The sequence below is a fragment of the Phocoena phocoena genome, chromosome 4, assembly GCF_963924675.1.
Source record: "Phocoena phocoena chromosome 4, mPhoPho1.1, whole genome shotgun sequence".
NCBI lineage: Eukaryota > Metazoa > Chordata > Mammalia > Artiodactyla > Phocoenidae > Phocoena > Phocoena phocoena.
Window position 1 is genome coordinate 137,567,191 of NC_089222.1, and position 6,459 is coordinate 137,573,649.

The following is a 6,459-nucleotide window of genomic DNA, read 5'->3' on the forward strand; positions in this document are numbered from 1 at the left end:
ACCACTAAAAGCTACCGAACTGAAATTAATAACAAGACACGAACTCCAAGCCCTATTACTATCCCACCCCAGCACTGGAAGGTTCACTATTTGATCGACCCGAAGTTGGCAAGTCCGGTCCCAGGGCCACCGGCGGCTCGTCCCCTCCGGGTCCCCAGTGCCCCGCCCGCGCACGGGCCGAGACGCGACCACACTGACCCCCGGCCCGGCCGCGCGCGGGTCCCGGGGTCCGGCGAGCGAGCTGCGCACGTGGCGCCAAGGCGACAGCACGGCTGGCCGCACTGTCCTCGCCCCCAGTCCTCAGCCCCTAGACGTGAGGCCGCCCCGCAGCTGCGACACACCCCGCCCCTCCCCCGCCCCCTCCGTTTTCCGGCCGCCGGGTTGGCTGGGCAGGGGGCGAGCTCAGACCCCGACCAGTTACAAACTCCCGACCTTAGGGTCCTTCGGGCCTGCACAGCGGCTTCTCGGGTCCACTTTCGCTAAATGAACGATTCCCAGATAACGGGGGGGAGGGGTACTGTAATGAGCAGCATCATGCCAGGCCTGGCGGGGGTAGGCCATCCGAACTCAGCTCTCTTTTTGAGCCCCCAAAATTAAAGTATATGGAAAGCTCCGGCAGGAGCAGGTTCCCGTTACCTGGGCAACGGTAGGCCCAGCCCCGGAACTCGACCCGCTCACCTTGGCACAGCTTCAAGATGGCGGTGGGCGGGCCCACGTGGAAACCCACAACAGCGCGCCAGATGCTCGCGAGTTAAAAGAAGCGAGCCACAGCAGCAGGGGGAGGGATAGAGCGCCGCCAGGCCCGCCTCGAGTCCAAACTGACCCACGCTCTCCGTCGCCAGGCGGAGCCCTCTTTCCGCCGCGGGCCTCAGCCTCTCGGCGTGCGCATGCGCATTGTGTTTCGGAGGCGCCACCGCCAAAACCGGCTGGGGTCAGAGCGCCCCAAAGCTGGACCGGTACGCCGGGGGGAAGAAAACCCTGTGGTCCGTGGACCGGGAACTGCGCTCTGAAAAGCCGACCTACGCAATCCTTCCGTACCACCAGAGAAGGAACCGCCAAGTGCGCGCATCCCAGAGCGGACTCCACCCCGCGCCTTGGCTCGCCAGCTTCCGCCTCGCCTCTGGGCCTCGCAATCCCGGACCTTCCCCCACTTCCTGCCCGAAGTTGCCTCGACCCCGCCTTGCCTCGGGTCGCAGTCCACCCTGAGCCCGTTGCAGGGCAGCCCAGCCCCACTTCACCCTGCAGTCCCTGTTGGCGGACGTGTCCCAGGATCAGCCTAACAGGAAAATTCCAGTCGTTTATGTAAATACGCCTCCCTACAGGAGATGGGGCTCAATCTCTGCCCCACCCACCCCACCTTGATTATCTCTTGCTTCCAAGACAGCCCAGCATGGAAAGGAGGGAAAAGTAACTTTACAGTGGAGAAACCTGGCAGACACTGCCTTGGCCAAGTGATAAGGGTTAGCATATCAGTAATAAGTTATGTTGATTGCGAAGTTCCCAGCTCTAATAGGAAGGGTACTTTACCTAACATTTGGAGATGTTACTCTCCAAAACCCATAACCCTAGTTCTGTAACACAGAAGAACAACCTGGCTCTATATTGGATCTATTCCTTTAACTCTAACGGTTGTGTTGTTGCCTGTGCTTAATCATGCTGGCTCTGCACCTTTGTGTTACCAAACGGAGGAAGAACGTTGTCCACAGCCTGAAATACGCATAATAGTCCTTCCACAAGGCTCTGCCTCCCAGGCTTGCATTTTAAAGGCATAACACTTTTCATTTGTATAGAGATTAAAAAGTTGCAGAACTTGTTGAAGGTTTACGAGAACATCATGACCAGACCAACCGTGGACGGCTGCAAGAACAAAGGATTATCACACGCCTCTGAGTCTGGCCAGTACCAAGGGATCTGCAACAACCAGCCACAACCCCTCCCCTTTTGGTATAAAAGAAGCCTGAATTCTAACTCAGGAAAGATGGTTCCTTAGGACACTAGTCCGCCAGCTTCTCCGTCTGCTGGCTTTCCAAATCGTCACCATTCCTTGCCTCAACGCCTCGTGTCTCAATTCATTGACCTGTCATGCACCAAGCAGTACAAGCTTGGACTCAGTAACAGTTCTTCCTTGAGAATAACGTGAGACAAACCCACAAACACCTGACCAGTACAACCGGCCCTCTGTATCCACATCTGTGGATTCAACCAACTGCAAGTCCAAAAATATTAGGAAAAAAAATTTCAGAAAGTTCCAAAAAGCAAAACTTGAACTTGCCACACACCTGCAACTACTTACATAGCATTTACATTGTATTAGGCATTATAAGTAATCTAGGGATGATTTAAAGTATATGGGAGAATGTACCTAGGTTATGCAAATAGTAGACCCTTTTATTTGAGGAACTTGAGCATCCCAGGTTGTTCGTATCCACGGGGGGTCCTGGATAACAAGGGACGACTGTACTCCTCAAAGCCGTCAAAGTTTGTGAAAAGCAAGTAAACTCTGAGAATCTGTCATAAACCAGAGGAAACTAAGGAGACACGACAGTTAAATATAATGTGGTATTCTGGAGAGAACCTTGGACTAGAAAAGGGATATTAGAGGGAAAAACTAGTGAAAGCCGCATAAAGCATAGAGCTTAGTTAATACTGTTCCGGGGTTATTTCTTAGTTATAACAAATTACCATCATAGTGTTTGTTACCAAACTGAACTTGGGTCCACTCGCCCACAGCAAAACCAATTTCTGACAAGTTGTGAAGGAAAGTACAGCATTTATTGCAGGGTCCAGCAAGGAGTACAGGCAGCTCACGCTCAGAAGACCTGAACTCCTCAATGGTTTTCAGGGGAGCGTTTTTAAAGGCAACATTTGATGGTGAGGGCTGCAGAGTTCATGACTTTCTTCTGATTGTTTGGTGGTGAGGTAACAGGGTGGTGTTTCAGGAATCTCAGTCATCAACTTTGTGGTCCCAGCCAGTCTGGGGTCCGGTGCTTGTGCTCAGCATGTAGTCTCCATCCTCCACCTCTGGGGGTGGGGATGAGGTCTTAGTTCCCAAAGAACAATTCAAAGATATCCATCAAGTTGTTACGTACATACCTTGGGGAGAACTAGGACTCTGTTTTATCACTGAACTACTGTCGTTAGTTTTCTTATTTAACTGCTTTTCCTTTCTTTCTGCATTCCCTCACTTCCCTAATTAGTAACTGCATGTGCCTGCTCCTTGGAACCCAGGGAAGACCTAGGAGACTAAAACCTTTTACTGCAAACAAGAAACAGGGGACATGGAGGAGCTTTTGTACGTGAGAGTGCCTCACAGTGTCCCACTCAGTTTCAATAGTCAGATGTTAATAATAGGGGAAATTTGATATGGAGTATATGGGAATTTTCAGTACTGCATTTGCAACTTTTCAATAAATCCATTCTAAAATTTAAAGTTTATTGAAAAGCAAAGGGGGGCTGGAAATAGATGGTTCCAGATTTGGACCCATGAGTCAGTGATGTCATTAAAAATCAAAGCTCTTCCTAATTTTCCACAATACCATCCTTAGGGAGTTGGCTAACCTCTTAGTTTGTTTCCTTATGATCTCAAGATAGTTGCTGCAGCACCAGGCATCACATTCTCATTACAAATGCATTCAAGACAGAAGAAAAGGGGTAGATAAAACAGGTATTTTCCCTTTATGAGGGAGAAAAATCATGTATACTCCCATTTTCTAGAGGGGAATTGACAAAGATTCTCTTCTTGACCAAGCTCTAGCCAGTCTCTTCCAAGCCCTCTTTTCAGTTAGGCCTCAGCCTGGGCCTATAAAACCTACCGACTCGGCACTAATGATTTCATCCACTCCCCCACCAACCCCCACGTTAAAAGACTTAAACACTAACATAGTTTCTAATAGCTCAAGGCTGTATCACTAGGATGACCTTATTTCCCCCTTAATGAGCTCCAGGCTGCCAGAAGAATTTACTATTTGTTCTAGCCAACACCTGACAAGAGGTCCTTTACTACCCTTTCTTAGAGCATTTACTAAAAAAGGACTTAAAATTTGTGACTTCTTCCTCTGTCCATTTGCAATATATATGTATCTCCTACAACTCAGGACCTGAGTCTTTCTTTCTCAAGGATCTGAAAGCCATTCCTTCGAAATGTAATGATCAGATAGGATAGGACCTCTGTCTCCCAGTCTCTTTATAGCCCTGATGGGCATTTACACTCACCAGGCCTTTATAATTTTCCCCTGACTCTACCCAAGCCCCTCCATTCCCCCTGCCTACTCCCTCAACTTCCCTTTAAAACATCCAGTCACCTCTGTACAAATCCAAGTTGAGTTCAGTTCAGGCTGGACACTCTTCCCTACTACATTATAATACTGATTAAAATCTGTCCTTACCACTTGAGGGAAGGTAAGTTGGTGCAGCCACTGTGGAAAACAGCCCTGTATTTCACAAACTTATGCAGAGTTAAAGTTAATCCAATTGTTAGGTTTGTGGTCAATTACCTATAGCCAGTACTTCTGGGTTACCTTGGTGGATTTCTGCACTCCAGGGCTCTACTTGGAAGGCCCTTGGGCCACAATTGATATTACTAGAGGGGACTCCCTCACTTGGCCAGTTAATAGTACCTGCTCTGACTCTGGCCATAAATATGAATTTTTCTTTTAGGGTCACTCAAGCTCAATCAGAACCACCAACTGAATCACAGTCGAAAACCTCCTCAGTTACAGGATGGATTTATGTGGTTAACACCAGGCTTTGGTCATTTAAGTTTAAAGGCTCCTTTATGTTAGAAACAATAAAAGCATACTAAGGATAACCAGCCTAGTAACACTAGAAAATTGGGCTGGTGCCTTATGAGCAATGCCAATATATCATCTCCCTTAAAGGTAAGGATTGATATGGAACACGACCAGAGATCGTGTTCCCTGGTTATTAGTTTTGTTTTTTGCAACTGATTGGAAAAATCCCTTGAAATTGCAACGTAATTGGAGACTATCTAAAATATAGCTGTTCAAGAGAAATTTCTGCACTGATGGAAAGGAATATGTGAACTGTCCGATACAGCAGTCACTAACACGTGACTATTCAGCACTTGAAACGCAGCTAAAGCAACTAAAGAACTAACTTTAATTGTATTATTTTGATTAAAATTACATTTAAATAGCCACTAGTAGCTCGTGGATACCATAAGAGTGTGGACAAAGAATGTTGCCTGCCATTTCAGTAAACAAAGGATCAAGCCATCAGCCATGGCAGCGGACTGCGCTGGTGCACACTGAAGGGGACTCAGGATGGAGAAAAACAGGATACTGGCTCTAGATGGTTCAGGTGCACATCAAAGGAATAATTTCAATAAGCCCAGACTCTTGCATCTTCCCATACACTGAAAAGTGCTAAACTCATTAACTTGAGATATCTGGTTTTCTTTAATTAGCAGTAATTGATGTTCCGACTACCTGGGTTGTTCTTATGTTTTGTTTTGTTTTGTTTTTGCAAAAACTCCTACATATCCTGGCTCCTCCCTTACCTCTTCAGAACAGTCCCTCAGCTATCTGAGAGGCTATATCCCAAGGCTTAAGTCCCCTAGGTTGTGCATTTCCTTTCAGTCGACAAGAGACAGCACAGAAATGAAAATGATCTTATAGACCCCCTAATTCCTCTGTTTTAAGTGGTAAGTAGTAAGGAAGAAAATTAATTTCCCACCACTGAGCTAATTTATGAACTTTCTGAGGATCCATTTCCTCGCTTGAAAATGGAGATACATCCTGATGAGTTATTTTGAGTGTGAGAAAGGGCTGCAAAGCCCCTTTGCACCTGTACTCTTCAGGACCTGCATACAGGTAACCTGACAACCCTGGAAGTATCTAGTGAGGTAAACACTCCCCACTAACACGTGAGAATCATTCAAGGATAGGGCAGTAGCTTGGCTTTCACATACTTACGGGAGGAAGCAACACACACTTGATCCCTACCATGTTCTCCCAACTTATTCCACAACTCTAGGTTACAAAGACTTCAGTTCGAGAGATATTTTTCAAACACCAGGAAAGACAAAGTCTGCACAAATGACCCATTTCTTCAAGCGCAACCGCGAAGAGTTAAACATCCGGATGAAAAGGAGGAGAACAGAGGATAGGGTTCAGTTTAAACATAGGCAACACAGCTAATCAGAACGATTCTCTGATGCCAGGCAGGCAGTCGCCAGCAGCGACTTTTCAGCAGGACTGTCCTGCAAACTTGCCTGATGGCCCTTCTCTACGTTCCCTGCACCGCTGGGAGGGCGCCGGCGATCCCAGCCCTGAAGGGGCGGAGCCTGCGCCTGCGCCTGCGCTTGCGCGCTCATCCTGGCCGCTCCGGGCGTGGGACCTTCAGGTGCGCGCTCTGCAAGCTCCAGCTTCTGCGCAGACACTCTGACGCGCCGCGCCGTTGGGAAAGCGCAACGGGCTCGGCTCTCCACCCAAGGGCACC